Genomic DNA, 16,532 nt, shown 5'->3' with positions numbered 1-16,532 from the left:
GCGGACTGATGTGCGAATGGGGCCAAAGGCAGCGTAACAATATTTTCTGTATGGAAGATACCACTAGGCGTTGAGATGCCAAGATTCGGATGGCACCGAGGTGATGTCTAGCAAGTTGGTGTGGTCATCCTACAATGCTGAAACTCGGCGTGGGTCACCCCATTAGCCTGTGAGATGGCGTCAGTAGCGGACCGATGTGCGAATAGGCCGAAGGCAGCACAACGCGCCAAGATCCGGATGTCACCGTGGTGGTTTCATAGTTGAGAGGCTCTTCATCTGCAGTGGGGCGCCGAGATCCGGATGGCACCGAGGTGATGTCTAGCAAGTTGCTGTACTGGTGTGGTCATCCTACAATGCTGAAATGTAGTGGGGCGCCCATTTACCGTTTCAGTTGCCATTCAGCTGAGTTTCGGCTGCTCTTGATGCTACAGCGACAGGCGGCTGCAAGAGGACTCTCAAAATGGCGGCCTGTTCTTTGGATTTGGGCCTGGTCCACTAAAATGGCCCTGGGACACCTTAGAACTTGGACGCTCGATTTTTTTTTCCTTTCCTGTACATGCAAAAAAAGGTAAATGCCCGGTACGTTACACGCTTCATCTGCCACGATGAACTCTCCAGAGGAACCGAAAAAAAATATAGTTGTGGTAACTATACCATGCATCGTCATATGGAGAGGTGGCACCAATTAATTATAGTGCTGCATAAAAGAGAGATTTGGAGGAGAACCCCTGACCTGCTAGTACATTCATCAAAGAAGTGGCACTGAGAGCTTCAGAGGCAAGGGAAACGGTCCCAAATATTTAGAAGAACTTTGGAAAGATTAAAATGACATGTTTAGATTGTGGTAAATTAATTTCATGTGGACAGATGAGTGTTACTCTAATAAATACAGCATATGAACATCATCATAGTCGATGGTTGGTAGAGACATTTTGACTATATCCTGGACCTGCCCGTCCTCGCCCAAAATGGCGCCGGAATAAATGGGACTCGTAACTCCTTGTTGTGTACTGGTTGCAGAACCTTGAAATCACGAGATACGTATGCAGTTTTGAAGCACATGGCGGGCGGGGACGAGAATTGATTGAATATTTCGACATCCCTATTGATATTAAGTTCTGATGTGTTATTGATTACTGTACTGTTGAAAGTTCGAATTAACGTCACCCATGGTACTTGCCCGCAAATGTATATCTAGATAATTTTATTGTAACTGGCCCTGTCGTATTTTAATTATAAAATGTACGTCCACCGATTCCGTAACTGTTAGACACCTTAGTTCTTGCAACCTAATGGCCCGCCCGTTACGTTCCTCTACAGTGTAAATGTCTATTCATCATATACGATTACAGTTTGCTCCGTGGCAGGCCCACGTGGTTATAGGCTCGTATTTGTATAATGACATTTTCACAATAAAGGTTTTTAAAAGAAAACATGGTAGTAGTATATACATTGGTAAAGTTTTTAATAATAGTCACTGTTTTAGAATCATTAAAAGGCAAGTGAAATAAAGCAGACCAATTACATGAAGGGTAAAAGGTATAATACGAAGGAACGCAGTAAAGATAAATGGTCAAGGGCTGTTGTGTTTTCTATTCCTGCAACATAAAGTGATCGATAAGAATCTCATATTCAGGCGTATCGGCGACTAAGACAGCAGGTCGACCCTCTTTTGCTCAACGGCTCCGTCATGGGACGAAGAAACGCTCTTTTTCTCGAAAAAAGAATATATTTTACTTGCAGGACAGTTGTAAAATTTCCGGGAAAATACATTAGCCTGGAACATTATAACATATATTTAAGAAAAAATAATGTTCGGAAGTAATTAAAAGCGTAATTTTTAGGTGATATGACCAAGGCTTTCATCATTAGAATAAGAAAAGTAAAATGAACCAATGAAAAGTTTTATTAACAAGTCACATGACTTGTTATGCTTACGTTACGCGCTGCGCGCCCCGGATGACTTCCGGATGCGCTAACGCGGCGCGTCATATGACGCATTACGCGACAACGCAGGTCCAGAATATAGTCAAAATGTCTCCACCACCAGCGGTCGAAACACAACCCCTTTCAGCAGGCTAAATAGTTCTGTTAAATGACAACAGAAGGGACAGGCAACAAGAACCATCAGTCAAAGAGGGGAGGGCTAGTTCTTCTCTACCGGGTTACATTGGGGCGCTACCGGAACTGATCGAATTGGTAGTCTACAGTGTTTCTGGATGTTTCAGACTGAAGCTGGGGTTAGCATGAGAGCAGCACCATTTCGTAGCTCCGTCGTGGCCATTCCGCAACCAATCATGGCAGCCGCTCTTTATCGTTATTTTGGGCGGGGTGGGTGGCGGAGCCGAGCTGTTTTGCAGCCATCATTGTGTGGAGTTCAGTTCATCTCACTAGTTTTGTATTTGTCATGAGGGGTTGTTCCTAATGTTTCTATTTTAGCGAGGTCAAAAAGAGATCCCATTAGTGGCCTACTGATTTTGCTCGATTCCTTTTCTTTTTTTTTACACGATTTTTCGTTATCTGCAAAGACTAAACAGAGTATTGCGACTCTGTGTTTGTTTGTAAATAGAGAATGAACCAAAGAGAACTAATTCTAAAATAGTAAATACTTGGATAACAATCAATCAAATGGAGAGAGAAGCAGGCACGACGGATTACAACGGGGGCAAAGGCCTGCGTTAACTACCTTTCACTATCTGCAAAGAGAGAGTACTCCTAATAGAAATGAGGGGGGGGGCACCATTCAAAGCAGATCAGTGTGCATAAACACGAAAATGTTTTCACTTACCACGTACTTGACATTCGACAGCTTATGATATTTGCTATTAAAAAACCATTGAAATTCACTGAAAAAACCATAGGTTATAGACCATATATAGTTAGGAATTAGCTTTTACAAAACCTTGAAAATTCACTGAAAAAACCATAGGTTATAGACCATATATAGTTAGGAATTAGCATTTAAAAAACCTTATTTTACTCACACAAAACCATTGAAATTCCATATATAGTTAGTTGCACTAACTATATATCGCGCACCCGCAATCCACTGCTGATCATGTCACATATTACATCATTCATGACATGGTCAGTGACATCACTGATGACATCACTGATGACATCTCAAATGACATCACTGATGACATCACTGATGACATCTCATTTGACATCATTCTTGTGCTAATACGATAAACCTCTTCAGACTCTAATATAACCTTAGATACACTCAGTGTATACAGACACTCACACACTGCCACTCATCCATGGAGTTACTCACACACCCAGTCAGTCATGCAAAGAAACAATCTCACCTCCATTTCTTCAACTATACAGTTAAACACACCTTACTTATTGAAACATATACTAACACATATTTACTCTCTTATACAATCCCTGATACAAGTTCACAATGATCGATACAACCACTCACTCATTCAGTGGCTCTCATGCACAGTTATTTATATATGCCAACTCTCACATGTACTGTGTTTAACATATGTACTTACTATGACATGTAGCATTGAGATATCCATTCACTCATCAATACACTCATGCACACAGTCAACTGCCCATGTAGCTGTTTCCACATGCAGTCTTGAACTCATACACCTAGTGAATAAACTGCTCACACATCTATGCATAGAGTCACACACCTTCCAGCCACCCCCACACAAACTCAATCTGCCATAGAAATACTTGGGCAACCAATTAATAACACATATAGCCTCTCGTATAGCTAATGATCAACAGATGCAGCAGTTTACAGAACAACAGACATAATGATGCACAAATTAAGACAGTTTAGTCACTAACCCATGCACTCAGTGAGACACATTTAATCACTCACTCATACATTCAGTCATGCACCTACTAAATCCTTCGTCCAGACACTTATACATCTACTCATTCTTCAATATGTAAAACATATTTAAACTTCACAGAAACACACAGTCACTGGATGACGTCATCAGTGATGTCATCAGTGATGTCACTGACCATGTCATGAATGATGTAATATGTGACATGATCAGCAGTGGATTGCGGGTGCGCGATATATAGTTAGTGCAACTAACTATATATGGAATTTCAATGGTTTTGTGTGAGTAAAATAAGGTTTTTTAAATGCTAATTCCTAACTATATATGGTCTATAACCTATGGTTTTTTCAGTGAATTTTCAAGGTTTTGTAAATGCTAATTCCTAACTATATATGGTCTATAACCTATGGTTTTTTCAGTGAATATATATATATATATATATATATATATATATATATATATATATATATATATATATAGATAGATAGATAGATAGATAGATATATATAGATAGATATATAGATATATATATATATATAGATATATAGATATATATAGATAGATATATTACCTACTGGCGGTCGCCAGTAGGTATATATAGTTAGGATTTTTTCTCTATGGGTGTTTTGAAAATTCTATGTCTAATAACTTTGGCGTTTGTGGACGGAATTGGCTGAAATTTTCAGGAAAATGGCACATTTTGTTTCTGAGCAGCCCCTGAAAATTGGGGGGGGGGTTCGTCCAGGGGGGGTCGAGAAAAAAGGGGGGTCCCAAAACGTGTTTTTAACATTGAGTTTTCCATAGGGCGGTTGGCCTCACTTTTAGCCCAAACGGCTGAATGGATTTGCACGAAACTTGGCAAAATTGTAGGGACTGGTAGCCCGATGTGCCTTTTGTAGGTCTCAATATATGTGCTACAGTGGATTTTGAGAAATTAACGTTTAAAAAAAGATATATATCTGTAACAGCGGACCGGGCAGCGCTCCAGGACGCGTACTTTTCGCGCAACGGAGCTTTGTGAAGCGAAGCTGATTGGTTCTCCGGCGTCTGTCAACATTCCAAACAGTCCGTAGCGGCTGCCATCTTGTCTCTCGGTAGGATCGAGAGACAAGAGGAGGCCAAAGCGAAGGGGCAAATGACCATAAGGGGGAATAGTAGATCCTCGCTGACCCCCTAGGTTTGATGTGGAGGTTTTAAAAGGGCCCCGCGGGGCAAAAAAAAAAAAATAATAATAATAATCGAACGGCTGAATGGATTTGCACGAAACTTGGCAAAATTGTAGGGACTGGTAGCCCGATGTGCCTTTGCTAGGTCTCAATATATGTGCTTCAGTGGATTTTGAGAAATTAACGTTCAAAAAAAGATATATATCTGTAACAGCGCTCCGCTTCGCGTACTTTTCGCGTTACGGAGCTTTGCGAAGCGAAGCTGATTGGCTCTCCGGTGTCTGTAAACATTCCAAACAGTACGTAGCGGCCGCCATCTTGTCTCTCGGTAGGATCGAGAGACAAGAGGAGGTCAAAGCGAAGGGGCAAATGACCATAAGGGGGCATAGTAGATCCTCGCTGACCCCCTTGGTTTGATGTGGAGGTTTTAAAAGGGCCCCGCGGGGCAAAAAAAAAAAATAATAATAATAATCGAACGGCTGAATGGATTTGCACGAAACTTGGTAAAATATTAGGGACTGGTAGCCCGATGTGCCTTTGCTAGGTCTCAATATATGTGCTTCAGTGCATTTTGAGAAATTAACGTTCAAAAACAAGATATATATCTGTAACAGCGCTCCGCTTCGCGGAGATAAAATTATATCTGTATTACCTAGCTGTTGCTAACACCAGTTAGCGACGGCTAGTAGGAGATAGCGACCATCTTGGGCCCCACTTTGCATGTGAGTGATATTTATCACTAATGACATGCAAAGTGGGCATGCCAAGATGTTAGCGACTGGAAACAGTCGCTAACATCGCTATCTCCTATTATTAACTTTTGGAAATATTCGAGATAAGCGCGAATATCTCCAAAAAGTAACAGCTGCCCTGAGCAGTTCTTAGCCATGTTATCCAATGGGAGGTGGATAACATGGCTAAGAGCATTAGCTCGGTAATGCATGAATATCGCTGAGTTTTCAGCGATATTAATGCATTGCGGTCGTTTTTTATCGTATTTGCGATAAACCTTGATAATAGCAAGGTTTATCTGCGATAATTTCTGACGGTAAAAAAATCTTTGCAATGCATCGTTAGGGATAAATATCGCTTAACTTTGGTAATATGCCCCAACGTCTGTTAACGTTCGATTCCAAGGAAATCAGGAAGTGTTGAAAAACATTGTCTGCGCCATCTTGTCTTTTTTCAAATGCCACACTTTTGTCGTGCACGGCAGCCATTTTAGATGCCTTGACCAGACCCACTCTGTGCACGCTGTCGATCCTTAGCATGGCTCCCCACCCTCGCAAGCATCTCACCCAGGCAGTGGTCACCCCCGCTCTCTGTCTTATGCATGGGTAATAAACCTCCCCCCATCTGCGCTGCTCTTCCCTGAGAATCACACCCTGTGCCCGCCCGACACCTCCCTTTCGCCCTATTCACTACCGCACCCTCTGACACTCCTTTTCCTCTGTGTCCGATTGTCCAGGCCGGTCCTAGGCTATCAGCTAGCCCTGCAGATGTAGTTTATGGCCACAGCTGTAAAGAATCATCCCTCTTCAAAGGAGTTATAGTAGATCAAGGCCCACACTCGATGAGATCCGTCACAGCAGAAGCGTTGCTATTATCTGAAAACCATCCTGTATTGTGATTGGGGAGGGGACCGAGCGTGAAGCGGAAGATTCCAGGGATGACTCTTTGTACATCAAAGTTTTTACAATTATGTGTCACATTAAAAATATATAGCACTCCGACAAAGTAGTAAGATTATAAAACTTTAATAATTTATAAATATATACAAGAAAACAAAAATAGTAATAACATATAAACATTTTTAGGGAAAAACAACGAAGTAGCGGTCGGCTGTGCGAATAGTCCCAACGCAGCACAACGTCCAGATTTCCGGCGTGGGGCGTCGCGGGGGGTGGGTCATCAGTAGCAAACTGTTGTGCGAATAGTTCCAAGGCAGCAGAACGCGCCGAAATCTAGATGACACGAAAGTGATGTCTAGTAAGTTGCCACCCAGCAAATAACGGCGTGGGGCGTCGCGGGGGGTGGGTCATCAGTAGCAAACTGTTGTGCGAATAGTTCCAAGGCAGCAGAACGATGGCACCAAGGTGATGTCCAGTAAGTTGCCGCACTGGTTTTGGTATCCTACAATGCTGCTCCGAATAACGGCGTGGGGCGCCCCGGGGGAGGCGGCGTGAACGGGCCTCTCCAGGTGGAGTGTCATCTGTTGTAGTGGGGCGCCCCTTTACCGTTTCAGTTGCCATTCCGTCCGTTTTTGGTCCACTGTGTCAAAAGCCGCAATTCAGCTGAGTTGCGCCCACTCTTGCGGTGCAGCGATAGGCGGCTGTCACAGGACTCTCAAAATGGCGGCAGGCTCTTTCCTTTTTGGGCCTGGTCCACTGAAATGGCCCTGGGACACCTTGGAAATCGGACGCTTGTCTGCTAGGTCTTGGACCCCATTCTCGAAAGCGTCCCCTCCGCCTTGAGAATTCATCAAAAGTTTTGGGGGCCCCGACTCCTGCAGGCTTCTGGTGGGGAGCGGCTGCCATGATTGCTCGCGGAATGACCACGACGGAGCTACGAGATGGTGGTGCTCTCATGCTGACGCCAGTTTAGTCTGAAACATCCAGAAACAAGGTGGGGCTTTCATCGTTTGGGAAAAAAAAAAGTTTTCATCCAATGAAAAGTGTTGTTTTTAGGTCATATGATCAAGCCTTCCATCATTAGGAAACCAAAAGTAAAATGAACCAATGAAAAGTTTTATAAACAAGTCACATGACCTGTTATGCGGCATAGGGTATAAAATGCGGAGAAAATACGTTGGTACGTGAGGCGGCGTCAGTAGCGGACCGATGTGCGAATAGGCCGAAGGCAATACAACGCGCCAAGATCCGGATGGCACCGAGGTGGTGTCCAGCAAGTTGCAGCACTGGTGTGGCCATCCTACAATGCTGAAAGTCGGCGTGGGGCGCCCCGTTGGCCTGTGAGTTTGCGTCAGTAGCGGACCGATGTGCGAATAGGCCGAAGGCAGCACAACGCGCCAAGATCCAGATGGCACCGATGTGGTGTCTAGTAAGTTGCAGCACTGGTGTGGCCATCCAACAATGCTGAAAGTCGGCGTGGGGCGCCCCGTTGGCCTGTGAGATGGCGTCAGTAGCGGACCGATGTGCAAATAGGCCGAAGGCAGCACAACGCGCCAAGATCCGGATGGCACCGAGGTGGTGTCTAGTAAGTTGTCGCACTTCTGTGGCCATCCTACAATGTTGAAAGTCGGCGTGGGGCGCCCCGTTGGCCTGTGAGATGGCGTCAGTAGCGGACCGATGTGCGAATGGGGCCAAAGGCAGCGCAACAATATTTTCTGACTGACACCACAAGGCGCTGAGATGCCAAGATCCGGATGGCACCGAGGTGATCTCTAAGTTGCGGACTGATGTGCGAATGGGGCCAAAGGCAGCGTAACAATATTTTTTGTATGGAAGATACCACTAGGCGTTGAGATGCCAAGATTCGGATGGCACCGAGGTGATGTCTAGCAAGTTGCTGTACTGGTGTGGTCATCCTACAATGCTGAAACTCGGCGTGGGTCGCCCCATTAGCCTGTGAGATGGCGTCAGTAGCGGACTGATGTGCGAATGGGGCCAAAGGCAGCGCAACAATATTTTCTGAAGAGAAGACACCAAAAGGTGCTGACATTCCAAGATCCGGATGGCACCGAGGTGGTGTCTAGCAAGCTATGCAGTTGAGTTGTGTGCGCACTTGCGGCGAATAGGTCGAAGGCAGCATAACAATGTTTTTTGAATAGAAGACACCACAAGGCGTTGAGATTCGGTTACCACCGAGGTGATGTCTAGCAAGTTGCCGCACTGGTGTGGCCATCCTACAATACTGCTCCGAATAACGGCGTGGGGTGCCCGAAGGGGGGGGAGCCGGCGTGAATGGGCCTTCCTAGGTGGAGGCTCGTCTGCTGTAGTGGGGCGCCCCTTTACCGTTTCAGTTGCCATTCAGCTGAGTTTCGGCTGCTCTTGATGCTACAGCGACAGGCGGCTGCAAGAGGACTCTCAAAATGGCGGCCTGTTCTTTGGATTTGGGCCTGGTCCACTAAAATGGCCCTGGGACACCTTAGAACTCGGACGCTCGATTTTTTTTTCCTTTCCTGTACATGCAAAAAAAGGTAAATGCCCGGTATGTTACACGCTTCATCTGCCACGATGAACTCTCCAGAGGAACCAAAAAAAAATATAGTTGTGGTAACTATACCATGCATCGTCATATGGAGAGGTGGCACCAATTAATTATAGTGCTGCATAAAAGAGAGATTTGGAGGAGAACCCCTGACCTGCTAGTACATTCATCAAAGAAGTGGCACTGAGAGCTTCAGAGGCAAGGGAAACGGTCCCAAATATTTAGAAGAACTTTGGAAAGATTAAAATGACATGTTTAGATTGTGGCAAATTAATTTCATGTGGACAGATGAGTGTTACTCTAATAAATACAGCATATGAACATCATCATAGTCGATGGTTGGTAGAGACATTTTGACTATATCCTGGACCTGCCCGTCCTCGCCCAAAATGGCGCCGGAATAAATGGGACTCGTAACTCCTTGTTGTGTACTGGTTGCAGAACCTTGAAATCACGAGATACGTATGCAGTTTTGAAGCACATGGCGGGCGGGGACGAGAATTGATTGACTATTTCGACATCCCTATTGATATTAAGTTCTGATGTGTTATTGATTACTGTACTGTTGAAAGTTCAAATTAACGTCACCCATGGTACTTGCCCGCAAATGTATATCTAGATAATTTTATTGTAACTGGCCCTGTCGTATTTTAATTATAAAATGTACGTCCACCGATTCCGTAACTGTTAGACACCTTAGTTCTTGCAACCTAATGGCCCGCCCGTTACGTTCCTCTACAGTGTAAATGTCTATTCATCATATACGATTACAGTTAGCTCTGTGGCAGGCCCACGTGGTTATAGGCTCGTATTTGTATAATGACATTTTCACAATAAAGGTTTTTAAAAGAAAACATGGTAGTAGTATATACATTGGTAAAGTTTTTAATAATAGTGACTGTTTTAGAATCATTAAAAGGCAAGTGAAATAAAGCAGACCAATTACATGAAGGGTAAAAGGTATAATACGAAGGAACGCAGTAAAGATAAATGGTCAAGGGCTGTTGTGTTTTCTATTCCTGCAACATAAAGTGATCGATAAGAATCTCATATTCAGGCGTATCGGCGACTAAGACAGCAGGTCGACCCTCTTTTGCTCAACGGCTCCGTCATGGGACGAAGAAACGCTCTTTTTCTCGAAAAAAGAATATATTTTACTTGCAGGACAGTTGTAAAATTTCCAGGGAAAGTACATTAGCCTGGAACATTATAACATATATTTAAGAAAAAATAATGTTCGGAAGTAATGAAAAGCGTCATTTTTAGGTCATATGACCAAGCCTTTCATCATTACAATAAGAAAAGTAAAATGAACCAATGAAAAGTTTTATTAACAAGTCACATGACTTGTTATGCTTACGTTACGCGCTGCGCGCCCCGGATGACTTCCGGATGCGCTAACGCGGCGCGTCATATGACGCATTACGCGACAACGCAGGTACAGAATATAGTCAAAATGTTTCCACCAACCAGCGGTCGGAACACAACCCCTTTCAGCAGGCTAAATAGTTCTGTTAAATGACAACAGTAGGGACAGGCAACAAGAACCATCAGTCAAAGAGGGGAGGGCTAGTTCTTCTCTACCGGGTTACATTGGGGCGCTACCGGAACTGATCGAATTGGTAGTCTACAGTGTTTCTGGATGTTTCAGACTGAAGCTGGGGTTAGCATGAGAGCAGCACCATTTCGTAGCTCCGTCGTGGTCATTCCGCAACCAATCATGGCAGCCGTTCTTTATCGTTATTTTGGGCGGGGTGGGTGGCGGAGCCGAGCTGTTTTGCAGCCATCATTGTGTGGAGTTCAGTTCATCTCACTAGTTTTGTATTTGTCATGAGGGGTTGTTCCTAATGTTTCTATTTTAGCGAGGTCAAAAAGAGATCCCATTAGTGGCCTACTGATTTTGCTCGATTCCTTTTCTTTTTTTTTTACACGATTTTTCGTTATCTGCAAAGACTAAACAGAGTATTGCGACTCTGTGTTTGTTTGTAAATAGAGAATGAACCAAAGAGAACTAATTCTAAAACAGTAAATACTTGGATAACAATCAATCAAATGGAGAGAGAAGCAGGCACGACGGATTACAACGGGGGCAAAGGCCTGCGTTAACTACCTTTCACTATCTGCAAAGAGAGAGTACTCCTAATAGAAATGAGGGGGGGGGGGGCACCATTCAAAGCAGATCAGTGTGCATAAACACGAAAATGTTTTCACTTACCACGTACTTGACATTCGACAGCTTATGATATTTGCTATTAAAAAACCATTGAAATTCACTGAAAAAACCATAGGTTATAGACCATATATAGTTAGGAATTAGCATTTACAAAACCTTGAAAATTCCCTGAAAAAACCATAGGTTATAGACCATATATAGTTAGGAATTAGCATTTAAAAAACCTTATTTTACTCACACAAAACCATTGAAATTCCATATATAGTTAGTTGCACTAACTATATTTCGCGCACCCGCAATCCACTGCTGATCATGTCACATATTACATCATTCATGACATGGTCAGTGACATCACTGATGACATCACTGATGACATCTCAAATGACATCACTGATGACATCACTGATGACATCTCATTTGACATCATTCTTGTGCTAATACGATAAACCTCTTCAGACTCTAATATAACCTTAGATACACTCAGTGTATACAGACACTCACACACTGCCACTCATCCATGGAGTTACTCACACACCCAGTCAGTCATGCAAAGAAACAATCTCACCTTCATTTCTTCAACTATACAGTTAAACACACCTTACTTATTGAAACATATACTAACACATATTTACTCTCTTATACAATCCCTGATACAAGTTCACAATGATCGATACAACCACTCACTCATTCAGTGGCTCTCATGAACAGTTATTTATATATGCCAACTCTCACATGTACTGTGTTTTACATATGTACTTACTATGACATGTAGCATTGAGATATCCATTCACTCATCAATACACTCATGCACACAGTCAACTGCCCATGTAGCTGTTTCCACATGCACTCTTGAACTCATACACCTAGTGAATAAACTGCTCATACATCTATGCATAGAGTCACACACCTTCCAGCCACCCCCACACAAACTCAATCTCCCATAGAAATACTTGGGCAACCAATTAATAACACATATAGCCTCTCGTATAGCTAATGATCAACACATGCAGCAGTTTACAGAACAACAGACATAATGATGCACAAATTAAGACAGTTTAGTCACTAACCCATGCATTCAGTGAGACACATTTAATCACTCACTCATACAGTCAGTCACGCACCTACTAAATCCTTCATCCAGACACTTATACATCCACTCATTCTTCAATTTGTAAGACATATTTTAACTTTACAGAAACATACAGTCACTGGATGTTGTCATCAGTGATGTCATCAGTGATGTCATTTGAGATGTCATCAGTGATGTCATCAGTGATGTCACTGACCATGTCATGAATGATGTAATATGTGACATGATCAGCAGTGGATTGCGGGTGCGCGATATATAGTTAGTGCAACTAACTATATATGGAATTTCAATGGTTTTGTGTGAGTAAAATAAGGTTTTTTAAATGCTAATTCCTAACTATATATGGTCTATAACCTATGGTTTTTTCAGTGAATAGATATATATATAAATACAAAAGGGTATGCAGTTCCTGTTGGGATAAAACAAGTTGCATAAGAGCGCCAATGCTCACTTACTATCTAGATAGAGGAGGGGAATTCATCTTATTGGAATTAGGACCCTCACACAGTGGGGAAATTTGCAATGGACTGGAATGTAGCCCGATCAATTGCCAGTGGTTGAGACGTTTGAAAGGCTGACATTCTTTTTTCAAGCATTCACCCATCAACTTTCCTAATTTTAATATGTAGATAATACATATTACTCAATCAGAAATAGCTGTTGCTTAATATTTCATGAAATAGCTGTAATATAAATGATTCCTCTTTTCCCATTCCACCATTGTTTAATATGATCCTGTCAAATTCTCTTTTATACCTTCTCAATGAGGAACAGCGTTGTATAAGTGTTTCACGTTCATTGTGCATAAAATCAATCCTATGTGCACCTTGAATATCAAGCATTGTTATCTTCAGGAAGTGGCGCTCTACCATTGACAGGGTAAATGCATTATTCTTTGTAACAAACATATACCATGATTTCTGGAGCAGAACCTCTTGTTTTGTATTATATCCTTTAACATGTTATCAAATAAGAGATGTTGCTTTTGGGAAACATCATTTACCACGAAGGCATTACCACTACTCACGTTTACCACGTGACACTTACCACGCAGGGTGCCTTCCACGCAGGGTACCTTCCACGACGTCTTTACCACGGGCTAGGGGGGAGACGTGGTATTCCTTCAAGTCGATCTGCGTGGGCATGGGGGGGCAGAGGGAGGGGGGGGGCTCGGAGGGGGGCTGGGGGGGGTCTCCCCCCCCAAAAATAACAAGCAGGTTACTTTAACAAAAAAACGAACATAAATTTAAAAGAAAGAGGAAAGAGCCTCCCCCAAAGACGTGCAGTGTACGTCAAAAAAGCAGTCCTTTTTTTATTTTGGTATACGTGTTTTGACGCTTGTTTCAAAGTAGGATGGAAGTAAGGGCTCGTGGAGAAAGACGTGAAGGTAAGACGTTGCAACGCGTAGTAAAATGCTACGTTGTAAATACCAGCGTGGTAAAGCCACTTGCGAGGTAAAATTTGCGTGGTAAAGCCATGCGTGGTAACTGAAATCGTGGTATAATCATATATTCGTTGCTTTTGACTGCCAAATTTGTATTTTTGTATAGTATTCAGCATTTGAAAGTAGTGCCTTGCAAAACGGAACCCCAACATCATTTTCTTCAATTCATTGAGATTGTCATTCATTAATTAAATGTTCGTTGTCATTAAACAAGAAATTGTCATGGGTGATGCTTCCACTTTACTCAGAACTATCATGTTTATGGTTCTAACTTACCTGGTCTTCTTTTTACTAAATTATTTCATTGCATCTGGTTTGGACAATGATGAACTTTCATTTGATAGAACAGCTCCTGTTTGCTATACATGAAATAAGCATAATTTAAAAATGCAAGAGTTTAGTTTAAGTAAAGGCAGCGATAAATGTGATGCATGGCAAAAGTGTATGTCCTAATAGGAAAAAGGACTGTTTAGACTTCTTTTGTAGAGGCCTAGGGTTATCCCATTTGATGCAGGGCTGTGCAGTGCTAAGAAAATGAGCATTACATTACAACATCATAAAGTTGTATTACAGGGTTTTGAAGACCATGCTCACACATTCAAACAACGTGACACACTGCAAAACGCAAATATGTCACAAAGGGAAAATGCTGCAGTTTTTTCTTCATTAGGGCACAAACTCAAAAACTTACCAAAAAGACGTGTCTGCCGGAAGATAGAGGAACAAGTAATGGAGAAGTGGGTGAGGACCTAAATACAACACAGTGTGGGAGCCTGGAACCACAAAGCAGCGATAGCAAGAAGTGAAAACTGCAGTTTACAAGTGAGGAGTTGAGAATCTTCGTTGCTTGAGTTAACATGAAGAGGTGTTTGGTAGTTAAAAATTGCATGAGAAAAAAAGCTACGTTGTGGTATGAAGTTCTTTCTAACATAAGTGCAGCGGCACTCATCAAAATAACTAAGGAATAAAAAAAAAGATGGCATGACATGAAGTGAAGAGCAAAAGAAAAATTGACAAAGGGAAACTGTAAGTGCAGGTAACAGCTGCAGGGTGAGCCTTTCAGGCAGGTGGAACAAGTCGCAGGCACAAATGCCCACAATAAAGTGACAAGTGATGACAAAGGCACTGCTGATGTGAAGGAAAAATCCACACTAGTTGAGAATATTTTTTTAAAAACCTACATATACAGAATTGTTAACTGTCCAGTTTTTAGGTGTGGGTGACTTGGTCGGTCCATGCTTTCCCTTGCACTCTGGCCTAAACTTTCAAAGGGATAGAATTGTTTTATGATTATACCAAAATATAATGAATTGTTCCTAGAGTGGGCGAAAGAGACTGTAGCTACCAGACTGCAGGGTTGGTGCTGGACAGGGAGAGCTACTCGTGCATAGGTTGGTGGAAGCTACAGCTCTGAACATTTTTAACAGGGCATGTAACACATGACGTATAACACATTGTCAAAGTAGCAAATTCACTATTGAGATGTCACCATGTTCCCAGGGATTCTTTCTGCTTGAGCTGATTATTATGTTTATATATAGTGTCTTGGTTTTTTGACAACATTATTGACATGTAATCTAAAAACAAATGAACAGTCATCAGGAATGGTGAGCAGAAACAAGCTTTGCGTTGTGAGGACATGAAGTAATAGCTTGCCTTCTTCATCAGTTATGTTATGTTATTATAAAGGTATTTGTTGAGCGCACAGCTACTCCGGGGAGTGTCCCTTCGCTATCTCAAAAACCCTTCACAAAGCAGTGTGAACTGAACAATATGCGCTTCCTCTACTGTTGGAAGAGCCATGTTTTCAAGAGTCGCCTAAAACCAAGGAGATCCTGCATCTGTCTCAGAGAGGGAGGCAAGCTATTCCATAGCTTTCTGGCTGCCACTTAAAAGGAGCGGCCCCCCTTTTGAGACCGAAAGAACTTTGGCATTAGAGATTTGCAGCGCTTTACATTTTAGTTGCAGAAGCTGCTTGATTGTTGCCCAGCCTCTCTGCAGTCTCGTTCCTGGGACTGCTACGGCCATTTTGTTGTTGTTTTGCCCTGCAGACCCTCCCCTTCACCTCGCACCCGCCTCCCAGCTGACCCTCCCTCCCACTGAGCATACAGCCCTGCTCCCGACCTCAGCATCGCTGTGACCGTCCTGACGCTTTCAGCAGCGGTCACTCCCCAGGCTCCCTGCTCTGATCCTGGCATCGGGTGGCTCCCTGACAGACTCCTGACATCGCTTGACTGCCCATTTGATAAGTAGTGCCTTGTTGAGTGCCGTGCACGTTCGCGCTATTGTGCGACTAGCCCTGCCAAATTGCATATTTAGTAATATCAGATGCGCTCGCCGTGTTGCTCGTTAAAAATAAGTGTGTGATTTTTAATTACTATTTGAAGCGCTTGTCAGAACTGTGGCTTAGAGATTTGCAGCGCTTTACATTTTAGTTGCAGAAGCTGCTTGATTGTTGCCCAGCCTCTCTGCAGTCTCGTTCCTGGGACTGCTACGGCCATTTTGTTGTTGTTTTGCCCTGCAGACCCTCCCCTTCACCTCGCACCCGCCTCCCAGCTGACCCTCCCTCCCACTGAGCATACAGCCCTGCTCCCGACCTCAGCATCGCTGTGACCGTCCTGACGCTTTCAGCAGCGGTCACTCCCCAGGCTCCCTGCTCTGATCCTGGCAT

This window comes from Lissotriton helveticus, chromosome 8 (assembly GCF_964261635.1).
Source record: "Lissotriton helveticus chromosome 8, aLisHel1.1, whole genome shotgun sequence".
Taxonomy (NCBI): Eukaryota; Metazoa; Chordata; class Amphibia; order Caudata; family Salamandridae; genus Lissotriton; species Lissotriton helveticus.
Note: the sequence above shows the minus strand (reverse complement) of the source record.